The sequence below is a fragment of the Stegodyphus dumicola genome, chromosome 7 (genome assembly GCF_044657685.1).
Source record: "Stegodyphus dumicola isolate Sdum_Otavi_A_Nest chromosome 7, ASM4465768v1".
Lineage (NCBI taxonomy): Eukaryota > Metazoa > Arthropoda > Arachnida > Araneae > Eresidae > Stegodyphus > Stegodyphus dumicola.
Window position 1 is genome coordinate 207,338,707 of NC_140774.1, and position 27,926 is coordinate 207,366,632.

General features: G+C 31.1%; 1 protein-coding gene and 1 long non-coding RNA gene across 10 annotated transcripts in view; one reads left to right on the forward strand and one right to left on the reverse strand.

Annotated features, from left to right (window-relative positions):
* LOC146996616 (inositol polyphosphate-5-phosphatase A-like) overlaps positions 1–27,926 on the reverse strand; it is a 206,280-nt gene that overhangs the window by 117,382 nt on the left and 60,972 nt on the right. The gene's annotated exons all lie outside the window — the stretch shown is intronic.
* The window catches only part of LOC146996617 (uncharacterized), a 48,704-nt gene that overhangs the window by 9,579 nt on the left and 11,199 nt on the right, over positions 1–27,926 (forward strand). For 3 of the 9 annotated variants that reach the window (XR_015042343.1, XR_015042339.1, XR_015042342.1), the window contains exons 2-3: positions 7,521–7,741; positions 13,500–13,682. This is a non-coding gene — a long non-coding RNA (uncharacterized LOC146996617). Of the gene's footprint in view, positions 1–7,520; positions 7,742–11,628; positions 11,727–13,439; positions 13,683–24,033; positions 24,133–27,926 lie in introns of all 9 variants that reach the window. The other 6 variants (XR_015042338.1, XR_015042336.1, XR_015042340.1 and 3 more) reach the window with 4 other exon arrangements.

The following is a 27,926-nucleotide window of genomic DNA, read 5'->3' on the forward strand; positions in this document are numbered from 1 at the left end:
GAGAGAAGGTCCTGAAATTTAATCTGAAATTTCTGTCTGTTTTTATGACTGCCATTTTGAGTGTGAATTAATATTTTGGAGGAATATTTTTGGAGCTGATAATCTTTTGGTTATCTTTTGAATGGGTTCATGGGTTATAATTTGTTCCTATTTCTAATATAAATAGTGGGATACTCAAGTTTCTGAGCACGAAGTGAAACATAAGCATTTCGAAATTATTTCATTTTTTATAATGAAGAGTTCTTAACTTTTCACTTTTTGGGGATGTGAATTTTTTTATTAAATGGTTCTAAATTTGCCGATTTATCAACATTTTGGCGATTTTAAGATCAGTTTCTATAGAAAATTTTTATTTCCGAGATCTGGGAATTTTTCAATGATATTTTTCAGAACATTGTAACATTGATAAATTTCATTTAAATAATGGTAATATTTTGGAATTGTATTTAAGAAATAACATTAAAATAAAGCATTTGTATTTTTCGCTGTCATATTATAAAGTTCCATTTTGGCCACTTATTATGCAATATTTTTGAATGTGAAAAATAAGCAAGGTATAATGCTGTAAAGCACCTTTTCTGAAACATTTCTTAGCAAAAGCAAAATAGCTATGTAATTAATTAAAAATCTATTTTAAAATTTTTTATGGTATTTATCGAGTTTTTCCCATGTAATTGTCTCAGAATATTCAGAATTCTCAGAATATGCATCAGTTTTCTCCAGAGCTTAATTTGCGACCAAGCCCACAGGAGCCCAGCTCCGGTACTTCTTAGTTTTGCAGTTAAATCATAATTCTACCCGGAGCCCTACACTTCTTTTATGTACCTGAGCAAAATTTCAGTAGAAATTACATCTTGAAAATTTTATTTTTACTAATAAAATTATATTAAAAATCATATTAAATTTTAATTTATCTCTTCGTATTTTGTTAAATTTTAACTTGCACTATTTACCGTATTTGACGGCATGTAAGACACACTGGCATATAAGACGCACCCTTATTTAGAAGGCCACACACATGTAGATGTAGAAAAAGTTATGTGTGTCTAGATCTTTATCCGGGCTAAAAATAGCATTCAGTATTGAAAGTGTCCTTCATGGATAAGATGCAGGTAACTTTTTTGAGACCAAATTTAGGAAAAAAAGTGTGTCTTATATGCCGTCAAATACGGTAATTATTTTAAGCATTGATTAGTGAATTATTTAATTTTTTAATTATTAATGATTTTATTAGTCATGCTGTTACAGAATTGGTAGGGGTAATTTTGCTTTAGGATTTTAGACATTGCAGCTTGGAAAGTTTAGAAAGATATGAAGGCAAGATTGATAGACCCACGATTACAGAAGATTCCAGAAAAATGTGACAAAATGAAAAATGTCTCGATGGTATTAACACGCAGTTTCTTACTTTATGGAGAACGTCTGGAAGAAAAGTGAAAACATTGGTTTTATAGTTGAAAGTTTTACTTCTGATACTAGAATCTTCTTAACATTTTTATCTTCCTTTATTTTCTCTACTTCTCATTAGACATGAGCATGGAGAATATCAGAAATGCTTCTAATCTTATCATATGGACAGGCATTATAGAAAATGTTTTTTACAAATAAAGAAATTGAAAACTGACAATTTAAAAGATTCATCTAATATGTCTTAATGCATCATATACATGGCTGGCACTAAGCATTTTCTCACCTGATGTAGTTTCTGTGGATCTTAAATACTGCTTCCAGTGCCTGTTCTAAATGCTAAAAGTTTTGCCATTTCTAGATTTTGTTGCTCGGTGTGTCAATAAATTCTGAAAATTATGCCACATCAGCTCTGTAACCGAACCTTATCATCTATATTTCATATTTCTTCTGAATGTTCATATTACTAAAGAAATAAAATTAGCTGCTTTTTTTATACATTCTAAATGTATTTATTTTATTTAGAATAACAGAAATCTTTAATTAAATCTAAAAATTCTAAAATGAAAAGGAAATGGAGAAGAAATAAACTGAATACATAAAGAGAAAGAAAATTATTCTTCAAAGATATGTACAGTTATTATTATGTAACTTACCCAGTTGTTTACAATTTCAGCCTTTACTCTAATTTCCCATTTCTATTTCCTTACCAGAATGCAAATCACTTAGACAGTTTTTAAACTGAGGTTTTTGGAATGTAAGACAAGAGTGTTTCTGACCTCCACTTGCTCCCTGCATTAGTTCCTGCCAGCTCTCATAATTTGTAATTATTTGTCTTTGCATTACCGTTGCCGACATTTGAGTTTGTTACAACGATAGAGTGAGTTAAATGAAATTAAGTTGCATAGTCTTTGACCGCTAGTTGATATTTTTAGTTTGAATTTGACTCTTCTTGTTTAATTACATTACCACGAGCTGCAGTTGATTTTGTTAGCATAAGAACATGCCTCTATGTCTAAGTTCTTTTTAAATAAGAAGCTTATTTAAACCTTTGTCTGACTTTGTAGTTACTTTCAGACACAGCAATAATTTGCTTCACAACTGTCAGGGGTTTGGGGGCTATTTAACTTTTACCAGATCAAATAAACCCTCATAAGTACATTGTGGAGAGGTTGACAGGTTAGGAGATAAAACACGCAGAAACTAGTGAGGACATTCTTTCGCATATTGAGACAAATTTATAATTGTTAGTAAAGATGGTTCAAGAGAAGGAAATCGATATAAATTACTCAAAATGTCTGGGAAGGCTTCAAATTAAAAAGATGCATAACTATTTTGTTGAGTGTTGTTGCTACAAAATATAAATGGTTTTGTAGCTTTTAATGTGTAATTATCCTAATATCGTTTTAGAATCAATGTCATAAATTATAGGTATTTTAAACTGTGAAATTTCATGAGATTGTGATTTTACTAGGGCCTTTTTTAACAAATATTGTAACAAATATTGTTAAAAAATAAATAAAATTTAATAGTGACCATGTAAATCCATAATGACTGAGGTTATCTAATACCTAATTTAATTACTTATAACTAACTGCTTACCTTTAAAAATTATCTCTGCATATTAAAGCAAGTTATTGCCTTTCATTAACCCTTACCGTGATCACAACATAAAACACAAAAATGTAAAAACTTATGTAAAACTTATTCTTCGCATCTAGTGACACTTAAAATACTGAAAAATAACTTATCACCTCTGATGCTTTATTGGCTTATTAGAACCTTAAAGTATATTATCTGAGTCGCAACCCCTGAAACTCTACATGAAATTATGACAGTAACTGCGTCAGACGGAGCCCAGCTAACTTTCAGAACCTGCCAACCGTGCCTACATCAGGCCTCTCAGGTTTGTTTTGATCAGCAGGTCTCTTTCTAGGCAATGACAACAACCAGTCTTTTGTTATGAATCATGCTGATTATGATTTCATTTTAACCTATGCCCCTTGACATAAAATCTGTTTACTATTTATTAAATCTCTAGACTGAGTGAGTATGTTACAAAATGAAACATTAATAATAATAAAAACATAAAGCTAACTATTTGTAAAACATAAATAAAATGCCACTTATCTTCTTTCAAATATGTCCAATTATTATAAGTGTAAAATATTTAATGCTACTTGATAAATTCCATAAAGTTAATTTTATTCTCACACTTATTAATTATAATGTTAATTAAGCTATGCTTAATAATAATGCATCCTACTTACGGATCTATATATTATTTATAGGATGGTGTTACAAAAGTGAAGTTCAGGCATAGATAATATTTTTAATTGAATTTATTCAGTTCCCATTTGTTCATAGGTCCTTAATTTTTTTTCATTAATGGTCCTTAAAAGTCTTTAAAAGTACTTAATTTCCATGTGCAGAAATGTGTACGAACCCTGGCTTTGAAAATGTGTTTTTGCAGATCTCCCATAAAAGCACCAAGTTGACAAGTTCTTATTCCCAAATGGGTAGCAAAAATTGCTGCCAAGGAATAAAGGAAATGAATTATTAAATCAAGTAAACCCCAAAATTATCAGCCTAAAAACAATAAATGAATAGAACACCACAAGAATGCAGAAAAACAAAAAGTGTAATCAGAAAGGATTCAGATGTTTACAAATATTCACAACAGCATTATTCAAGATAAATCTGCTGCAGTTAGTTTGGAACAAATGGGCACCCCATTGTTCTCAGCTACTGTAGCTAAAATAATATTTGAATGTAAGAAACGTTGATTTTCTAAAATATTTGTTTTTTTATTAGTATTTCGTATATCTAAGGATGGTCTATTCCTGAAGTTATGTTTATTCCTTGAAACTGTATAAAGATGAAAAAGATAGAGTTTTAATAATAATTTGAAGTAATTATTCTACATAATTTTATTTCATATTTTAACCTGCAGTTTAAATAACAATACATATACTGGGTTTACCTGCCTCTGCAAAATCAACTGATATTTGTATTCAGTGGTATCAAGAATCTGTAAGTGGTAGAAGAACTTTTAAGGTATGTTGGGCAATTGACAACACCATCATAAGCAGTGCTGCAGATCGTGCTAATCTGTTAGAAGAAAATTTTAATTCAACTGATCTTTTTTTTTTTTTTTTTTTTTTTTTTTTTTGCTGGAGGAGTTATTGAGGTAACAATGAATAAAATATAATCAGTTTTAAACTTTGCTGAACCAAAAATCACGTCATTAGCAGTTTTAATATTTAATGGGTGAATAAAAGTAATTTTTTATAAGACATATTTTCATTAATTTTTTTTCTACTATTGGTTTAGATGGCATCATAAATCTGAAATGCATTCACCTTTCTATGTCTCTTTATAATTTTACATTTCTAATGTTATGGTCACACTGAATTGAAAAAAATAATAAGCTGTTAAAAACAATTTTCTTGTAAATGATAATCACTTATTTCTGTTTCTTCCTTATGTCTGCATGAGGTTTGGCTCCAGAAGCCATAGAATATAAGAGGGGGAGGGCACATGTATCCTTAAAAAGTAGTCTTTGTAATATTCTGCTGTTGTATGAATTGCTTGCTTTAATAAAATATATTTTGCTGACAGATCTGCTGACAGATTGCTGACAAATGCTGATCTCTTAGTGCTTCTGCAGTTAGGGCTGTTTAACATGCATTGGGCATCTGCAACATACTTGTGTCATTTTATTGGATCTTCAGTAGACAATTTGGCTAAGACTAGAATTAGAATGAAAGTTGAATGGATACTTTCTGCTTGACCATTTCCTCACAGAATGCCTGTAGTTTAGAATATGTACTGGTTTTTTTTCTTTTGCACAGTAATCATCTGGGCAGTTCTTTGAGGTGAAAGCCGTATCTCTGTTTGTAATTATTCTAAAAGGATCTCCAAAGATGAATCTTGGGCTGATGTCAGCTTTACTGATACAGCTAGACAAACTTTATAAAAGCATCTACAGGGGTCAATTCTTGTTTGTTTATAGTAACGGTCCTATAAAATCTTCATGAAGTGTGCTTAAAGGTACATTTTCATTGGTTTCATGCTCCCACCTTTTCCTTGCTTTTTGTTGCATAAAATACAACCTACACAATACACAGTAGCTTGCTGTATTCACTTTTTGAAGGTAGGAATGAAAAAAATCTCTCTTCAGTGTATAGAGTTTGATGCTCTTTCACAGCATAAACTGATATTCAAACTCCTAATGGACTTGAAGTGAATTATTGCTTGGCTGAAGATACTGACAAAGACTTCTGATGGTTAAAATATAACCTTTTTATTAAATCAGATCCTTGAACTGCACATCTCATGTTTAACAAAGTCAAACAATGACTTGTCGCAAGCTATCTTAAAAGTCACATTCAAATTCAAATTAAAACTAATCCAGTAATCAAATATTGCACAATTCATTTAATGGGAAGTTGGCTCAAACTTCTCACCAGCATAACAATTTAAATGTCAGCAGTCACAATCCAAAGCCAGAGACTTTGGATTGTGATCTTATCTGAGATAGTGAGATAGATATAATAATAAATTACTGAGATAGTGAAATCTAGTAAATGTGGCCTCGAGAAGCAGAAACAGGCTTTGTCTTAAAATCTGTAATCCTCAAGTTTTCTCGAACTAATTTGCATTCTGATAGGGAAATGAAAAGGAGAAGTGTAAATTTCTAAATCATAACTGGTTAAATTTACGTTCTTGTGTAGCATGAAATTTTTGGCTAAATAATTTTTGGCATAGGCATTCCAGGCATGATTCTAATGCTAGAATGACATATGAATGTAGAAGAGGATTACTTTTAAAGGGACAGAAGTTAATTGACTTCAGAAAACTTTTTTAAATGTTGCTATACTGTCCATGCTTCGTAGCTATAGCTGTCCAGTCAATTTTTTAAATCACTATGGAATAGCTTTTGCCTACATTTTGTCAGGTATTGAAAACAAACTTGTGTATTTTGTTTGTTACTAAATATAAGAAAATGCATCCTTATTAGATTCATTCACCTATGTATAGTCTTTTACTGCATACATTGGCAAATAAATCTAAATAAATAAACAAAGCTATTTTGAAAGCCATTCATCATAAAAATTCCTAAGTGCCAGAGTTTTTCTTTTGCCATGTCTAGAATTATGATTGTAGGAACAAAATTGTACTGTTAAATTGACTGAATCTTCTAGTCATCATCAATGAGAATTTTTTTTTATTTTAAATTTATTTAGGTATCATTTATTAACAAGTTTCATTGCATCACAAATTAGCAACTATATATGTAGTCTACTGTTTCTTTTAAATATATTATATTAGGGCTTTTGTAATTCAGTACATGTATGAACGCAATAAATTAATTAAGCAGAAATTACTACTGAGGTTCATGACCAAATGTTTGCGTGCAATAAAAATAAAATACATTTGAAAATTGCTGACAAATACAACTTTCTGGATGAATATTCAACTGTTAACACAAATTTATTTATGTGTCATAAATCAAGTGGATAAAGTAATTGTACATTGGCAGTTCATTCTATTTCAGTTCAAATATTATCTGTGTGAATATTTTCATTGCTTTCCTCATGTACTTCTCTCTGTATGTTGCAAACATGAATGAGTTTAATTTAAGCTAAATAAATAGTGCTAAATAAAAGTGCTAAATAAAAGGAAGCCTCGAGGACTGGATAATCCTTGCATGCATTGTCGTAATCATTTATTTGTGTACCTGAATTTTATTCAATAAGACAAACACAGTTATTTTAAAATCGTAATTGATGACACCGTAAATAAATAAAAACTGATAAAAATTATTATACGTAAATTTACCCTCATACACTCATAATTACACCTGGTTTACTCATCATGGACCTCTTAGTTGTATGCTTTATTTAAATATTTGAGGCTGTTTACCCGCAAATAATAATAACATAATAATTATTTTTGTGGAAATATTTGTGTGGCTTTGCTGAATCTGATTAGAACTTGCTTCATCAAAAAATTTAGTATACAAAAGGGAATTAATGTTTATTAATACTGTGTCTTTCATTGTATATTTAAGGTGGAAATATTTATTATTATTATTTCTTTTATTTTAGACATTTCTAAAAGAAAGTTTCCATGAAGCAAGTCTTGATCCAACATATTGCAATTATGTAGTAGGTGGAAGAATAGCATACCTGTGTTCTGTTCTTGTGGAAGATACTGCTGTTGTTTTCTGTGGTCCAGACCCAAGAATTCTGGTGGCAGTTGATTTAGATTTATGAGATGCTGTTCCTGCTGAAGATAGCTCCAACTTATTTAATGAAACTTAACTTCAGTAAGTGGACTGTAATATTAACAATAACAAATTTATTTTAACAAAAACAACATTATTGAATACTAGCACACGCATGTGCTTATAGTTACCTATGTAACTTAGTTAAAAGCGAACAACCATATGCTCTCACATCAAGTCAAAAATCATACATACTAATAAGGCAAAAACGAAATAACTTTAGGGTTACACTAAAGCCAAACTCTGCTTGGCGTAAAACAATGCTGCCAAGCAATACTCTTTCAGACACCGAAGACTAAGTAACACCTTTTTCTTTATGGCTCTTTTTATAAAATGGACTGATTAATTTTATTTCTAATTGTTTCTTTAGTTTTGGGATATATGCACATAGACATGCTTTGTCATAATCAAATAAACCGGTTTCTGCATATTACAGAAAACATATTTTTTCTGAACATTGGTGAGATATTTTGAATGATTTGGTGTCTTTTCAGTCAGTGGAAGATTAGCCGAAAGGGAAATTAGTATACTCAGAGCAGAAATTTCTCCCCCTCCCCCCACACACAGAAAGGGAAATGAGGCAGGTTGCAAGTAAATAATACCTTTCCATTGAGGAAATATCTTGCATCTCTACCTGTCTTACTTGAGTGTTAACTTTTGCTTAAGTTGCATGTCTTCAACTGGCTTATATTTGGCAACTATTTGCCAAATTTTGCATATTAATTAACAGCGGTAACTTTTAGCCTCTACAGAGCAGGCTATTTGTGTTTTCTTCTATTTGCATTTTACTCGCGTTCTTACTTGAAGAGGAAAAATTAAACATGTTATTCTATATAATTTTGATTTAAAAAGAATCTAGACAAATTAACTTAAAGAAAGCTAAAATGCATGGATTTATAAATAACTCTCTTCCTTAATAAGTTTTAAAAGTAATTAGTTTATTCAGCTAGCTTGAGATTTCTGTCTTCAACATACTATTTTAAAAAATGATTAGACAACAGTAAATTCAAATTCTATTCCTGGAAGACAGTACTTTCATTTTAATTTGCAGTTATTTAATTAAATTAAATTTCATAGGATAAATTATAAAAAAAAATTTCACTGATGCATATACCTCTAAATTATTATTTTAAAATGAAATGAAACAGCAAGCATAACATACATGGCAAATGGCTACATTCTGACTTTGTAGTTTAATCTCATATTTGATATTTCTGTGTTAGATACATAAATTGCAATCAGCATTAATTAGAATAGTTAAAGCTTTAAAGACATTATAAATAGTATTAAAACATAATCTCAAAAGCTTGTGAGATCATATTGTGAGTTCAAACATGTGAGACAATTTGGAATTTTGATTTGAACTCATTTTTCATGGGAAAACCGAAAAATATATGAAATTTTAAATGAAAAATATGTAAAATATGAATATAACACAAAATAAAATGTTTGATTAATTATACAAACATTCCAATAAAATGAGAAAGCTGCTCAAATGACTGAGTAGCAAAGTTACTAAAAAATGTGTCTAAGGGATAAGATTAATTTTTCTTTTACGCATTTTGCAAGGGAAATGTTTCTGAAATTTCATTTCAGTTTGTTAAAATTTTCGTCAGTTCAGAAAATGCGATGCTCCCAAATTAACTAGCTACATGGGCATTTTCTTACTTTTCTCCTTGTGTAATGTGAGTGGGAGACAGTTTCCCTTAAAAGGTCTTCCATTAAGGCATCTTCACTTTAAGAATATTGTGCTTCCCCATAAAAACCATTAAACAAACAAACTGAAAATACAAAGCACTGTTAAGTTTTTGTCATAATTTGGGGTGTGGTCAGAAATTTTATAATTCATCAAAATTTCCTCCAGTAAACTGAACAGCCACATGCAACTCTTTGCCTCCTTAAATACAGTCAAAAGTCGTTAATTCGGACACCCATAATCCGGAATGATCTATAATCCGGACCTCAAAGCTAAAATCTTTCTGCGCATGCGCCGCATTGACGCATGCGCATAGGCGTTTTACTCATGCGCCCAAGACATTTACGACTGCGCATATGCATCTGCGCAAGTGCAGAATACGTTTTCGCGTTCGCGTTTAAGGTATAACGGACGCTATAAGCTAAAATTATCTAATTATCTATTTCAGTTAATGTTGATGATTGCGTTGTTCCTTAACCTTCGAATTGGATCCGGCTTATTATTTTTTGAAGACTGTAAGAGCAATTTTCTAAAAGTAAGCTTGAACTTTTGATTATGTCAAATAGAATTTCTGATGCTGGAGCTCCCAAAGGATCTAGAAAACGAAAGTATGTTTCGATGTCCATCAAACAAAAAACGAATTGCTACAAAAAATGGATAAAGGCACATTCTTTGTTTATCTAACCGTTCCGAAATCTGTTTATCAATTTCACGCTGCTGTGCGCGGGGGGGGGGGGGAGACATCGCGGCCGGCGCGCAATGAACTGGAAGTTTATTTGTCAACACTATCGTTATCTTCAGAGCAGATGTTTTTATTTTATTCGGCTTATAATTCCTTACTAAATGTAGTATTTAATTTCGATGTACTCCGTCTTTGATATGATTTAAATCAAATTCCTCGTCATTATAAATACCATGAATACAAATCAAATAGTTTTCTGGTTGCAATTTTCTAATTTCGGCTATGCGTAAGGTATGCTTTACGCATCCGCGCGTTGAAAGAAATGTTTAATAAAGTAAACAAATAAATATTAGGCTTCTTTTTTGGTAAATTTTGATACCCTTTAGATCATAATTGCTCATTATTTTATAAATTACGGTTTCATATTTTTAATTTTATAATTTCTGCATGCCATCTTACCAGATTTAAACTGATGATCTATAATCCGGAATCGCCGAAGTCCCGACGAGTCCGGATTAAAGACTTTTGACTGTATAGTTTTCTTTACAATAAGCAGTAGTTTAATTTGTATAATTAAATATATAACTAAGTTAAATGTATAATTCAAATATCATGCTATGATGCTTGTTTATACGTATCATCAACTTCGTTTTTCATAGTATATTAATGCATATTATAATTTCAAAATGCATAAAATACATTAAATTTTTGAAGTATTAATAAAAGACCAGAAAATTCATTTCTGGACTTTGAGCAAATTGTTTTTAGAATGGGCTTTAACTGTTGAGACAGTATAAAAGACATATATTAGGAATACATTCTGCAATTTTTCAATTTTTTTCAGTCTTTTCTCAGTTTATTATATCAGCTGTATATCAGTATTCAGTTTTACCACATTAAATTCAATTTGACAGCAAAATCGCAAGATATTTAAAAGCAGCCAAACACCAAACTCGTACGGTGTTGCCACTGCTTGGTTTGAAATCATTGAGTCTGTTAACCAAAAATATATTAAATTTTTGTAAAACATGAAATAGATAATAAAACAAATTCAAATTTTGGACTTCCAGATGCACATGTTTGGGTGGAGGACTGCATTATTTAGTATTTGATTGCTCTACGGTTGTTTTTTCACAATGCAAGAAACATGCATAAATTCATGTAGATCCTTCTTTATTATACAGGATGCTAATATTTGGTGGCAACAATTTGACAAGTGATACAGTTAATCTATCTCAAATTCATATAAATGTATCTCATCATTGTTGGATAATTTCTTGCTTGAAATACTATAGCCAAACTTAAGACGTATTTCTTTAGTTTTAATTATAAACTAAAATTTATTCTAAACATGATCAAATTCATATGAATTGTATTTTAGAGATTTTTGACTGTTCTATCAAAGAAAGAATTACTGTCCATTAATATGCCAAATTTAACAGTTTTTGACCAAATGAGCAAAAAACTGAGAAAAGCAGACATTCAGGTAAAGTTGTTCATATGGATAACTTGGAGAAGAGGAAAACTTTTTTTTTTTTTTTGATTCATTAGATTTATTGTACGAATTGGAAGATATGGAGACAATCTGGCATGCATTGGTGCAACTTCTAGGAACCACAGTGCATACTTACAATTTTTTACAAATGGAGGTAAATATGTTTTATCAAATTGAATATTACATGAGATATTATTTAAATGCTTGAAAATGTTTTTGAGTTATTCCATTATTTTTACATAATGCCATTCTTCCTTTACTTTAAAGAAATTATTAAGTAATGCATTTATAATTATTAAAATATTATACATAGTATTCACGTAATCATAACATGTCTGCTGAAGTGTCACTGTATTACGGATACTTGATTAGTAATAAGTTATTTCTCTGTTAACCCTGACAATGTCTATCACATGCTGAGGCTTACTTTCAAAAAGTCAGCAGAAATGTTTCAGGGGTAAGCCGTGCCAAACATCTAGGATTTCCCATGAATAAATTAAGAACACTGTGATGTTGGATGATTGGATCACACCTCTTCCTTCAAGATATACCAAATCATTTAATAAGTTTGGGTTCTTGGTGGCCATTTCAGAAAAGAGAATTCTGTAAAATGCTCATCAGAAGAGAAATTGTCTTTTTGGAGCACTCTATTTTCATCCAGATAGCAGAAAAGTGATAAGAAATGTGACTTTTGAGCAGTTTCACATACTTGTTGGTTCAAATAGCAAAGATCCCAAACATTGTCAAGGAAGCTGTCTCGAACCATCACTGAATCATCACAATCATCATGACCTTGTCCATTTTCAGACTGGCACATTGGAAGTTTGGCTTTATAAGGATAGTACCGTATTTCTAACCTTAAAGTCAGCTTAATGCATTTGGAATCAAGACTCATACCTGCATGCCACTTGCTTCCATTCATCAATGAACCAGTCATTGTGTTCTACAACTCGTAGAAGGCAGATGCTGATACAGTGGCATGCTGTTGGATGTGGTACTATCACAGTTCTTTGGCTTCTGAAGTCTGTACAAAGAAATAAGTAGTCACAATTTATCTAATCAGGTGTAAAGAGTCAACTAAATGAGGCGCCCTGTCTGGATTGCTCATGTAGTTAGGTGATCACCTGAACTAAGGTTTAGTGTTATTGGCTACACATGATTATGGCTGAGACTACAAAGATCATGATCATTCAAGATTGCTTCTTAAATGATCAGGATTTTTAGCAATTGCTTCAAGATGCTAAACTTACACTTGTGCATATCCTATGGGAATATCTTCACATGTTCAAAAATGAGGCAGCAGTACCAGAATATCTGCATAATGATATTTATCCTTAGGGATGAATAGCATTGTGTAGATATGCATATGCACTTCATTGTGCATATAATATACAAAAAAGGTGAATGAAACCTTTTCTGCATATGAAGGCTTTTGTTATTATCCAGTTCTTATTTCATTTCCTGCTTCATTGTTATGAGAAGACACTTGAAGAAAGTAACTAAATGCTGGTATTTATATATAACAATAAAACCACTGCATAGAAACAGTTGTTAAAATTTCAGATTTTTTATCAGCAATTTGGTTGCCACTAAAAAGAAGAATCATTCAAGTTCTCTTTGCTTCATTAACTGAACACTACATTGTTGCAATTTAAAATGTACATTAAAGTTACCATTTGATTGACAATCATCCATCAATTTCTAGTGCTGAATTTTTATTTTCTTGCCCCATAAATATTTATAAGTACACACATACGCACAAAAAATATTTTAATGCATTAAAATGGTTTCACTATTTCAGTAATATTTAGTTATATCACTTTTTATTAATTTTTTAAAATTTTCAATTATTTTGCTCATTTCTCAGGCATACAATGGCATCTACTACATGAACTGAATTATTCTCATGCTCATGTTTATCCTATAGTTCTTCCTGAGAATGGCATCAACTGGAAGTCGTTGGTGGCAACCATCAGGTTTCTTTGAAGATGCCTGCATTAGATGATGACATTTCTATTGATGGTTCTGAAATCAATGCATTTGAGTTATTGGATGATTTGAGAGCAAGGAACTTGATCCTACAAACTGGTGGTTTGGGCCATACTCTGAGGTGAGAAAATTGAGTGTATTTTTAAGTTCTGTTAGGTATTGTGTTGCCCATTTAAGTTAAATTATTAACCATTGACTCATTTTATGAGAGAAATGGTTATTTTTATAGTAAAAACTGAACTCTGGGATGGTAGGTTTATGTAGATGTTTCTATTTTTAATTTTTTACTATCGCCAGATGTGCTCGCTTCTCATTCTTCTCCGCACCACTTTTATGTTCACATTACTTTTCAAATAAAATGATACTGCCTCTAAATGTTATTGTTATGTATTATTTTGAAAGAAATGATATAGGGAATTAAAAAAAATATTTTGGCAACACTTAATACTATATCAGGAATCCTAATGATATGCTGTTTTTAAAAATTTTGTGATTTTGTTATTGAATTTTGTGTGGGGTAAGTGCAAAGAAAGGGATGCTTAATAATAAAGTTAAAAAGACAAAGATAGTTGTGCAGGTCATTTTGTTAAGAAAGCTATGCATTGATATGATGAATTCAGAAATGACAATAGAAAGTAGGAAAATTTATGGCAACATTTAACACACTATTGAGAATTCTAAATGTGAATCTACTATTGAATTCTATGTGATGTAAGAATTCAGTGGGCAAGCTACAAATTTCATAACATATGATACCATTTTATAATATAGAACCATTAATTGCCGAACAAGCATTTTTGTCTTTTAAATGCTCCCTAAATTTGTTTGAAAATTTAAGCATTGAAATGGTATCTAAGTCAGAAAATTCATTCTTGAATATTTTTGTGAATTTGTCAGCCATATTTATGTGTTTAAATAAATATATAGGTACCCACCTACATACATGCATATATACATGATTAGGCATAATGAATATTTTACTTGGAATTTTTGTGCTACCGATACCATATACAATATTTGATTTTATATTTATAGACTTCTTTGATATACATAATTGAATTTATTTCAATAACTTTCTCTATCTTATTTTAAAAACTTCTGTAACTGGAAATCATTTCTAGGATTAATACTTTAGAAAATGAAAGATTTACTTAATATTTGCAATGTGACAGAAAATATCAAGAAAAGAAGTTACTTGCAGTTTTTTTATTTCTGTATTATAATAGAGTTTTCTTTTTTGCATTTTGTTAGCATTTGTTTTAAAAGGACATTTGCATTCTCAGTTTTTTCATTTAAAATTTCAAAGTTATACTCTGGCAGCATAATGAGAACATGAAGTGACTTTTCCGTAGACTAAATTCTTTATAATGTAATAGCTGGAATTAGTATATAAAATTGCATTTATATGAAGAAGACAATGCAGTAAAAAGGGGTGGCTAATTTCTTGTTAGTAGGAGACACATATTGGAGCTGAAGAGGATTGAAAAGTAATAAATATTATCTTTAAAATTAGTAAACCAGATTTAGGGTAGAAAGTAGTGTTTGAAGTAATTTAATAATATTTCACATTTCTTAATTCATAAAATCACATAGTAATAAACACAAAGAAGTAATTTTTTGCTCTTGCTCATTTATCAGGAAAATATGTTTAGTAGCTACACACATTTTTTTTCACGTGTTCATTTTTTCACATTTCGCACATTCATAATAAACACAAAGAAGTAATTTTTTGCTCTTGCTCATTTATCAGGAAAATATGTTTAGTAGCTACACACATTTTTCTGCAATGTGTTGAACATTTTCTTACCCAAATAGGAAAACAAGTTTTTTCCTTTGATTTCCAATATTTATTTTCTTTCTGATTACAGCTATGAATCAATTTTGCCAATTTTAATCAACTACTACATTCAAAATAAACTTTTTCTTACCCTCCAAAGGTCAGATACTTGCTGGGTGCTTAAATCCATAACGGTGACTAAATTAATTACACATCAAGCTGAGAAATGAAACTTATTTTAAAATAAGCTTTAAACTTAGCACAATTTTTTTTTTTTTTTTTCATTCTTTATCACTAACAAACAGGGCAATCGTAACATGGGATATTAGCATACTGCCCAAAACAATAAGTGTAAAGTATATCTGTGGAATATTCCACTTCTTAATATAATTTCTAAAACTTACAGCACATAAAAATCCTTGTGCCTTTTATGATAATTTTAGTGTTTTCCTGGCCTTCATTGGAATGAGCCCAGAGACTTGGGGAGTCATTGCCGAAAATTGACATAAAATCGACTCAATTTGATCTAACAAAAGCACTTGGTTCTAGAATTTGGACCAGTCTTTTCTAGAATTAGAATTGCATTAAATTAATAATTATGAGTTAAATAATTATTTAAGTAGTAATGTCCTAAATAATTTCCTAAGCTGTTTTTAATTTGTTGAGTTTCTAAACTGTTAGAGGTGTTGCTTTAACTGGGTCAGGAAGCATCTTTTGCAATCAATTAATGCCATTCACTACTGAGTCCTTTTCAGAGCTTTTGTATTGAATGTATTGTTTTCAGTGTATTCAATAGTTTGATCATTGTCTAATATCAAAAGGCACTGAAAAAAACACTGCTCGAGGAACAGCAATTTGTATTTTCTTCAGATGAAGATTTTTTATCTGGAAATGCTTACCAAGGTTGTAAAATTTATATGTAATGAACTGTTATTTGTAGCTGTTGGCCATTTGAATCATTACACCATGACAGAATCATACATCAAATCTGAAATTTGCATAAAAAGTAGAACATGCTGGGATATGCAAATGTTCAGTATTCCACAGCATGTGTACATTATATGAAAGAGTAAATAACACTACAAAGTAATTTAAAAAGGCAGACTAAAATGCCAGTTTTTCATCCATACATTATGTTTACTTGTTATTTTGAAGGTTGGGGGTCATGTAATGTCTCATAAGACAAGAAGCAATTCATACTAACATGTCTCAGAATTCAGTTGCAAGGGGACTCAGTATTGTGAATTACTGTGTATCCCAACTGCTAATCATTTTGGTCTAATGATTTTTGCTAGCCTTTGCAGTTAATAACTCCAGGAGAACCACAGAGATTGGCCTGAGAATCTCATTGGTCTTCTCTCACTATTGCCCCAAATGACAGATATCTTGCCCACATGACTGTTAGGAATTTTTTTATAGGAAACTGGATATATCGCTTAACATCAAGTATGGCTCAATGGCATCTGAAGCATTGTAGATTATTTGTAAAGTGAGCATTACTTCAGCTTTCTTTCACACTCTGACACAGGAATCAATGCCTTTGATGGTGTGTTCAGCGCCAAACACAGGTTCATGAAAAGTGTGATGTCACCTTTTCGAATAAGTCCCACTTTTCTTTTAGAATGTTGTGATAGTCATATCCATGTGTGGAGAATGCATATTCGAAGCTTGCATTTTTCATCATTATGCTGGCCCAGCAACAGTATGAGGTGCACTGGATGCACATCCTGTTTACCTGTAGTGTGCATATCTGGTACTCTTACCAGTCACTATCATATTACTGAGGTTTTAATGCCCATGGCTATGAATATATCCAGGGCTTCTGTCCCCTCTCCTTTCAATAGAACAATGGGCAAACCAATGTTCCTCACATTGCCCTACATATTCTTTATACACAGGATGTTCAACTCCTGCTTTGCACAATGCATGTTCAAGATTTCTCACCAATTAACAGTTGGAGAGAGACTGAAATGACAATATTTACATGCCAGTGCAACACTCTAGCATAGACCTTGAAACCACAGGTGGACTTTTGTACCCATGACTGCCATCCGAAGTTTGTCTGACTCACAAAAACAATAGCAGGTAACATTCAGTTTCCTTTCAGCTGCTATAATGAGTTATGATTATTGGGAGTACTGATTTCTGCATCCTCCGTACCACTAAATTTCCTGAATTTTAATCAATTCATCCTTCCATTTGTAGTATTTATCTGAGTAAAATCTAGCAATAAAAAGAGTCCTTGGTCAAATTATTCAAGAGCTCATTTTTCATACTTTGGAAAGCAGGAGATAATATTAATCTTGTTGATCCTACTGATGTTGGGAAAATAACACAGAGAGCAGCCATATTGACTTTTCATCAGCAGGGAGCACTAATCAATACATGATACAATGGCAATAAAAGCGAGTCTAGATGATTGCAGCAGCGTCTTGCTAGGATGAAAGCTAGAAAGATTCAGAGGAAGAAGGAAGGGAGTCAAAAGTTTCAGTTTGAATTAGAAAAAGTTTCGATTTACAATTATTTATTATTATTGCTATTGATTTACAATCTTTTTGATTTCGCAAGAGGCATCTACATTAAGTGTTATGTAAGATCGCATGATTAATTTGAAGGACGCAGTTTAGACTTATAGAGCTATTTTTAAGATAGCGAGATGTTCGCAAAAATGTTTTACTCCTGAAGATGAGGGACTGTGCCTGATCGCCCTCAAAATCGATAGAGATTTATTGAAAATCTTCTCAGATAAGGTAGCTTTTCTGGGTAATTTTATAAGTAAAGCCTTTTCTAAGGGAAGTTTGTGAACATTTAAGTCAAAATCCTGTTTATGAAATAATGCTCTTTAATATAAATTACATTTTATTATTAAATAATCATTAAATTACATATTTTATTAATCCATTTAATTATGTATGATTTAATGATTTCCATTTAATTATGGATTATTTAATGATTTTTAATCATAATTGCATGATTATTATTTGTAATCATAATTACAAATCATTAAATCATTCTGTTTAATAAATTGCAATTTATTATTTACTATGTAAAAATCTCATATAGCAAATGAAAAGCAATTTACATTTGACTGAAATTTTTTCTGTAGGAATACTTCAGGTTTTGACACCAGGTGCCATTATTATTAAATATTAATTTTTAACACTTTTCCTATTATTAAGAAATTAAATTCTTAATATACAACTGTGTACATTTGTAAATGTATAGAACCAAGTAGATTAATAATATGTATTTCCCTTTAATTAATGAATGAGATAATTAAAGCTAACCAAAATAAATTTTACAGTATACAAGAGTTTCACGAGCACATTTAAATGCAATTTATGGGCTTTTGAAGAAATCCATTGATTAAAAAAAAAAAAAAAAAATGCTTTTTCACATAATGTATAAAATTTCATTTGAAATATTTAAAAAGAAAAATACGTCATAAGAAATTCATTTGTAATAGCAAATAATTTTTAAAAATAAGATCAGGAATTAAATAGTCAAAAGGAGTATTGGTACAGCTTTGAAAATGGAAATAATATTTATTGAGCCTTTTTTAAATTAAATAAGATATTCTCATTAGATTTAAAAATAAATTTAAGTCAAATAAAAGCTTATTTCATGAAAAAGGCGTTTCCTAAATGATACATTAATTTGTTTAGTAGATTAATTGTTTTGTCATAGTACATTTATATTAGATTAACCACTCAGTGAAATTTAAGACTTTATTAATTTTTGAGAGAATTTAAATTACGATAAATATTTCTTAGTTTCATTCGAATAGGGAGATGTGTTTTATTTAAACTTTTAAAATTTAGATCCAGTTATTGATTAAAAAAGTTAAATATTCGAGTGATTCATGAAATATTCATAGAAAGAAGTTGAGTAATTTTCTCTTGAATAAAAAAAGACTAGAATAACTCTTCTTGAAATTCATAAAAACCCTTCTTAGTATGTTCAGAGGCCCACCAGCAGCCGAGCAGTAAAAGCCACTGAACTCTGGTAATTCATTTCGGAGTTTGATTCCCAGCAAACGGGCTAGCTGCCCAGTCGTTTTCGTGGTTTTCCCCATGCATAAGGCAGATACGAGCCAGTTTCCCTTAAAATGACCTCCACAGGGCATTCCTTCATTTCCGTGTAATGCCTAAAGGCGGAGCACGTAATAAGTAAAAATAAAAATATGTTTTAATATTAAAAGGCTTTCCAGCTTTTACTTATTGTTGTTGTCTTGACCATGAAAGAATGACCTTTTACTTGTTACTTGTACAACTGCTTTTAAAAGTATGGTTTTCTTCTGCAAACCCCTTATATTCTTCTCTATAATATACAGCATACCACATAAATGTAATAAAAATTATGGCACATAAATAACTTAATAATTAGAATATGAAAAATGGTTTACTAGGTTCTTGCCTTATTATTTTTTGTATTGTTATTGTTTTTGATTTTACAAATATACACAAGTTTTCAGAAACAGAATCACAGATTTTATTTGCACAATGGCTCAATTTTTATTACCGCGATGGCTGCGCTTGAGGTATTGATGTAATATTTTAAATATTTAGCATAAAATTGCTTAACATGATAGTTTCTTGGTTTCTACGGTAAATTATTGACTTATCTGAAGTCTGCTTCTACTAGGTAAGAAAAAGGGAAATGTTAATGATGTTTGTTGTTCGAAACCAATCCTTCTTCAATGCGATCAGTTTTTCTTTGATAGTTATTTCAAAATGAAACGTATGGCATTTCAGCGGTTCTATGCAAACACAATCAAGTTTTCACTTTATTAAAGCGAATATTAAAAGCTTTCAAATTTTGCAAGCGGCTCGTACGTAACACATATCTTCTGAGGAAGTTTTAAGTGCTTTGTAATTTTCGTGGTTGTGTTTTCTTGTGTTCCTGCCTTTTACATTTTTATATTGCACTTCTTGTGTAAAATTTTTTTATATATTTAGAAGAAATTAAAATTCGGTAAGGTTTAATATTTTTACGGTCGCTTAAATGAATTTGCTAAGGTTTTCTGTGCTTTCTCTCAGCTTGTAGTCTATTAATCTAGTCTTGCACTCGCTACTAGTTATCCATTTTTAAAGCTTTGTTATTAAGCATTGCTTTCTTCCCAATTACGCTGCTTACACTTCAGAAAAATGTCACATTTTTAAAAGCTGCATACTAGCATATGTTTTTGCAAATTTTGAATAGCGTAGTCCTGCATGCAAACATTCGCACCTGAACGCCCGATTTTTGAATTTCAAATTTGTTTTATTATTTATTTCATATTTTAAAAAACTTTTCATTTAAAATTTAAAATTTTTCATTAACGAACTCATTGATTTGAAACCACGGAACCTACGGCGAAACTTCGAAACTAAATATTTTTGTCTCCAGCGTGCGAAGCTGTTGCCATTCAGCAAAGTGGAAGTTATTTATCTTTCAATTTTAATAAACAAATTCGACTCTAACTTTTCATGATAACTAGTTTTTATAGAAGTAGTATAGCAAATATAAAAATATGCATGGTGTCTTCTTCCATTGTATCACCAATTTAAAAGTATGCTGTTTTTAAATATTTAGTGATTTTGCCGTTGGTATTGAATTTTATGTGGTGAAGTGTGAAGAACCTTATATTTAATAGATAAGGTTAATACACAACAATAAGAAAAAATTAACAATATTGTTAGCACATAGCAATATAACACAATGTTAATAACAAAATGTTAAAAAAATGTTTTGTAAGCCATCTTGCTATCAAAACTGAATACTAATATGATGAACTGATTAAAGACTGAAAAAAATATGAAACTGCATAACAATACTTGTTACTGTATTGGAAATTCTAAAGATATGCTGCATTAAATGTAAAATAATACTTTTGTCATTTTACCATTGAATTTTACACGGAGTAAAAGCGAAGAAAGCAATGTGTATAACAAAACAAATTATGTAAGTGAGTTCAAGAGCAGACTAATAAGCTGCGAACTCAGCGAGTGTGTAGAAAATCTTAATAAACTCTCTTGTGTGACTTTAAAATCTGAACACTTTCAGTTTTATTTCATTTTATTGTCCCAAAGGGGAATTTACCGAGGAGGGCCATTCATTTCGTTTTTGGCATTTTTGTGTTGATTCACTATAAACAGCATATCACTTTTCAAATTGTTGCCACCAAATATTAGAGCCCTGTATTATATTTAAAAAAAATTAAATAATGACGAATCTGCACAAATGTATGTATGTTTCTGGCATTGTGATAAAACAACGGTACCTAGAGACATCCAATTTTGAATAACGTAGTCTTCCATTCCTATATGGGGATCTGGAAGAATAAATTTGGAATTTGTTTTATACCCAAATTTGGAATTTGTTTATATTATAAAGAACATATTTAATAAATAATGGTAACACACAAAAACTTTAAAAAACGCCCTTTTGGGAGTAATGCAAAATCTGAAAGCTTCCAGATTTTTAAATTTTTATATTTACTTCCCTTCCTCCTCAGTTTAAAAAAAAAAAAAAAAAAAAAAAAAAAAAAAAAATAGTAGTAACGCTTTTTCACTCACGTGCCCCAAGATGGCAATAAAACTCCTGGTTCAGTTTTCTTTTTCGAATCAACTGTTTGACCAATAATTAAGAAAAATATCTAACTCCAACTCAATGTCGGAAAGAAAAAGGAAGGCCATTATTTAAAAGAAATTAGTAGCTTGACATTCACTTGTCAAAAACCTAACACAGAATTTGCTAATTAGGCTTAATGAACCAGAGCAGTCAGAATTAACCAAGATAGCTATCCACTTATATTGCCTCTCGAGAGAATATTTTAATTCTACCATAATATTTTATTCTGCTTGACTCAAAGAGGTTTGAGAAGATTTTGTCTTCCTTTCTACATCTTTTTAATTACTAACAGCAGTCTATTCTAAGACGTTTTCGAGAAAAAAGCATTTTTTACATATTATGCATGTTCTTTCAGAGATCAAAACTATAAATGAGTCATTTTTATTTATTTACTTACTAGAGGAAGTATCCGATGCCAGTTAAGTTAAATTTAGAATAATGTATCTTGTAAATTTAGAATAATATAAATTTCTGTAGAAAAATAAACTAATTCTCTCCCATTATATTGGCAACAATCGCACACAGTTTTTAATGATTTTCGTCTTTCTAATCAAAAGGTCGTAAAAGCTCAAGTTCCGTCCAATATGTCACCTATATTCAATTTCAGTCCATTAAATGTGACAAAAAGTTTATCATAATTTATTAGAAGTCAATAATGCGAACAAACAAACACACACACACACAGACATTCTTCTTTATATATATATATTGTAACGCTTACACATTTTTGACTAACAAACTGCGATTTGAAAGCTAGCAAATGTATTTAATGTTGAGCAAAGCTATTTTTATTTCATCGTAAAACTTACAAATTTTTTTTTAACAAACTCTACCATTTGAAAGCAAGCAGTGACAACACTTCTCGAAAGAAAGCAGATTTTTATCTCCAACGTGCGAGATTGTTCCTACTCGAAAAAATGAGGTCGAAAATTAGAGTTTTCAGAATTAATTAATATCTCAGATTTTAGCTATTTTTGGGGAGGCAGTGGATGTCGACCTTTCTCAGGACCCAAAAAAGAACTGTAGAAAGCTTAGTGACGATAGCTATAGTAGTAGCTGAGTTAATTGCGAACAAATACACAAACATTCTTCTTTATATATATGTAGTGTTGGCAGTGGCGATAAATGCAAAGCATATTTTGCTTCCCTTAAAGCTAAGACTAATCTAAATAAAATTCATGCTTTATTCCGTAAACTAAAATAAGCTAACACTGTAGCCTTTACATTTAAAATCATTTGAGTGAAAGAAAACTAGCATTATGCTAACTCATAAAAACACACATTCGCTGATACCGACGTACATATAATACTCGACCAACCCGCAGATCTTGACGTCATTGGCCAATCAGCAGCAACCATGTTAGCTTACCACCGATTGACCTCCGATCAAAATTTGCATAAGGAAAAATTAAAGCCAACAAACGGCCCTGTTTTCCTCATGCAAATAGAAAAACAAAACTTACACAGAATTACAGAAGTTCATAGTTCAATTCTATTATATGAAAGCACTTATTGTCTTTAAACACTGAAAACATCTAAACAAAACTTCCTTAAATTAACAGCAGTCGCCGCTTTTGTAAATAAGTCCGCAGTATTTAATTTACTGGTGATAAATTCAAGGTCAAACACTCCATCATTTACTAGTCTTCTAATAAAGTGATATTTTATGTCTCTCTGCTTAGTTTGGCGATTTTCTATTGGCGATCTAGAAAAATCAATGGCAGACTTGTTATCACAAAATAGTTTATATTCTCTTAAATTAAACTTTAAAATTTCATCTTGTAAGACATTTTTTGTCCACATTAATTCCTTCGCTGCTTTAGATAAGGCGATATACCCCGCTTCCATGGTTGATAAACTTACACTTTTTTGTTTAACAGTTTTCCAGATTACCAGTACTCCATCTAAATATAATATAAATATAATAGGAATGACAAGTTGTCATTCCTATTACTTGTATAATCAGCATCTGAATAACAATATAAATTTAGATGTTTAATCTTCGATAAGTTTAATTTATATAATTTAGTACTATTGAGATAACCAAGCAATTTCAACAATGCTTCCCAATGCCTAATTCCAGGATTCTCCTGAAACTGTGATAAGATATTCACTGCATATGTAATATCAGGCCTTGTCCTGTTAGCTACAAGAACTAAACATCCCAACAGATTTCTAAAGGGTAATGTATGCATTTCCGCAATTTCTGCACTTGTAGATGGACAATCTAATTTGGTAAGAATAATGCCTTTATCTATGGGAAGTGAAGTTATTGGTATCAGAAAATGTTTAAATTTTTCAAAAGTTTCTTCTATATATTTTTGCTGATATATAAAAACCTCATTCTCGTTCTCTAAGAATTCAATTCTAAGTAACATTTCAGCTTTGCCTAATACTTTAAGATCAAAAAACTTACTCAGCTGTGAAATTACTTTATACCATATTGATCTGTACTAAAAATCACAATATCATCTACATATAACAAGAGAGTTACATCTGAACTTTTATAAACACAATTACACCATTGTATTTTCTTAAAATGTAGATTTTCTAAAGTACTTTCAAATTCACAAAACCATTCATGGCCGCTTTGATGTAGACCGTAAATGGCCTTGTGTAATAAACACACTTTATTTTCCTCTTCAATAAATCCCTTTGGTTAGGTCATATATAATTTTCATTTAGGTTTGCATATAAATATGCATTCTTTACATTTAACTGACAATTAGTCCATCCATATATAAACATACCAGTATAGTGAAAAATATTCTTATGATTGAAAAATTTACTACAGGACTGTAAACGTCATGAAAATCTTCACCTCTTTTCTGCCTGAATCCCTGTGCTTTGTATCTAACCACTTGATTCTTTTCATTTCTTTTTAGCATATAGAACAATTTGTTTCCTAGCATAGTTTTATTTTCTGGCTTTTCGACTAATTCCCAAACCTTTCTTTTCTTCATTGTGTCAATTTCTTCTTTCATTGCCTTATCCCATTCTTCGGCATTTACTGATTTTCGTGCTTCTTTAAAATTTTGTGATATAACAATTTCTACGGAATTTGCCTCTTCAGACACGGAGCTAGTCTCCTTTTCTACAAAATTAATAAATAATAAATTAACCCGAGTATTCGTTTTTTTCCAATAAAACCAAACTTATCTTTTTCAAATTTAATATTTCTTGCCTCACAATACATTTCAATATCATTATAGGATCTAAAACGGGTGTCTGTTCCCTCTACATAATAATATATGTCTGTACATCTTCCGTCTGGCCTTTTAACTGCTTTTCTTTGCCAGTTTAAGTCTGATTCTTCTTTCGGGGTAAATTTATCATCTGAGAACTTTATTTCTTCTCTAGAAGTTTCCTGTTCTTCATCTGATTCTGCTAATAGCTCAGGTTCCTCTAGTCTTTTAAACTTAGTTTTTGTCTGGGGTATATCTAATGCTAAAAAATTCATCCAGTAACTGAATTATCCTTGCTTTTTGTTTTGAGTTTGAATTGCTTCTGTAGAACTTCCCATGCTTCTTTACCACTTGAGCATTCTTGTATCAGCAGCCTGAACTCAGTTTTAATTCCATAATATAATGTAGTGAAGGCTCTGTTCTCTCTCAATGTGAATTCCTGCTTTTCATGTCTTGTTGTACTTTTATCTAATTCTTCTTCTTCGTCCTCTATGAAGATCCAACAATTTCTATCCAGTACCAGCATTTTAATATCGACTTTCCATCGATCCCAGTTTTTGTCTGATTTCTGTTCCAGGAAGCAAATGGCATCCTGGAACAGAAATCAAAGTATCATCAAATTCAATTTTTCAACGAACTTCACATTACAGGTTTCTATTAATCTGCGTTCTTCTGGTAGCCATATCCTATAACCCATAGTTTCCTTCACATATCCTACCATGATTTCTTCTTTGCACCTCATTTGTAATTTATTTTCTCATTTGTAATTTCTAATCTGTTTTCGCATGCCAACTACCAAATATTTTAAAATAAACAACATTGGGTTTTCTATTTAGAAACATTTCATAAGGGGTTCGGTTGCTTTTATGACATACTCTGTTCCATGTATGTATGAAACAGCCAAGAGCTTCTGCCCACCATTCTTTTCCCATTTTACCATCATTAAGCATATCTTTAACTGCATCTAATGCCGTTCGGTTAAAATGTTCACACACACTGTTCTCTTCTGGGCTGTACGCGTTTGTGCGTTCAACACTAATTCCATTTTCGGCTAAGTACCCTTCGAATTGCCTGTTGCAGAATTCCTCACCGTTATCGGTGCGTATACTTATTAATTTCCTATTCGTCAGTCTTTCCATTTGCCTATGATAATTCTTAAAGTTGTAGAATGATTAATTTTTTTTCATACAATACACTGTTACTAATCTACTATAGTCATCCACAATAGTGAGGAAATATTTACTCCCACCGTTAGATGAAACTGGGAGTGGGCCACAAACGTCTAAATAAACCGACTGCAATGGTTTATTTGATCTCTTCGGAACAGTTTTAAAAGTTATTCTACTAGATTTAGCAATAATACACGGTTCACACCTCTCCATTGGTTTTTCAATTTCTGGTAACCATTTCACGCTTTGATTCTTACTAGTATTCTTAACATAATCAAAATTTACGTGGCTAAATCTCCGAAGCCATAGCATCGTATTGTCTACTTTATTTAACTTTCCAATTTCTGTACCGTAACCAGCTTCCTTTTTATCTGTTGCATATCTAAATGGTTTTACGTGATAAAGTCCGTCATATCGTTTAGCGTAGCATAATCTATCCCAATTATTAAAATATATCCACATCTTCCCTTTTGAAATCACAAAATGAACACCTGCCTTTTCTAACCTTGCTCCCGATAGTAAATTTCTTTTTAGATTTGGATTATATAACACATTATCTAACTCAATCCAATTTATTCGATTGCCTACTTTTACTGCAAATTTGACGGTACCCTTTCCTTGTACTTTAGTTTCAGAATTTCCTACAGCTAAAGACATACGTATATCATCTATTTCTTCAAAATTTGTCATTAAATTTCTATTATTACAGAAATGAGTTGTAGCTGCAGTATCTACGACCCAATTAAATTTACCTGCGTTACCTCCTTTATCTGTAGTTGTTACATAATTTTCTACTAACATTAATTCTTTATCTTTAAACTGTCCATTATTATCGTCTATTTTAAATTTCTGATTTTTACTTACATTTTCTTCACATTGAGCGATTAAGTGTCCAAATTTATGACAATGAAACAAGGTCCTATTCTCATATTCCCCATTTCTCTGAATTTGTTCCCCATTTCCCTGCGTATCTTTCCCTGCATTTGAACTAATAGTATTGAACACGCTTACCTTGCTGTCTTCTAAATCAGCATTTACCATAAGTCGGCTTTCTTCCCTTACCAGTTCTTCAGCAATTCTTTCCAGCGTAAAATCTTCGTCCTTCCACCTTAGATCAACTGTACAATGCCGGCGTATTCCTTGGGTAATCTCCTTATTGCCTGAAATCCTTTAAAAAGATCTGGCAAGTTGTGTGCAGCTTCAGCCAACTTTGCAGTCATTTTTATCCTCGCGATGAATAATCCTATTTCTTCATTTGGGGTATATCTAATGCTAAAAAATTCATCCAGTAACTGAATTATCCTTTCTTTTTGTTTTGAGTTCGAATTGCTTCTGTAGAACTTCCCATGCTTCTTTACCACTTGAGCATTCTTGTATCAGCGGCCTGAACTCAGTTTTAATTCCATAATATAATGTAGTGGAGGCTCTGTTCTCTCTCAGTGTGAATTCCTGCTTTTCACGTCTTGTTGTACTTTTATCTAATTCTTCTTCTTCATCCTCTATGAAGATCCAACAATTTCTATCCAGTACCAGCATTTTAATATCGACTTTCCATCGATCCCAGTTGTCATGGTTTAGCAGCTCAAAACTTTCAGGTAGTAATGACATCTTCAATTAAGCGT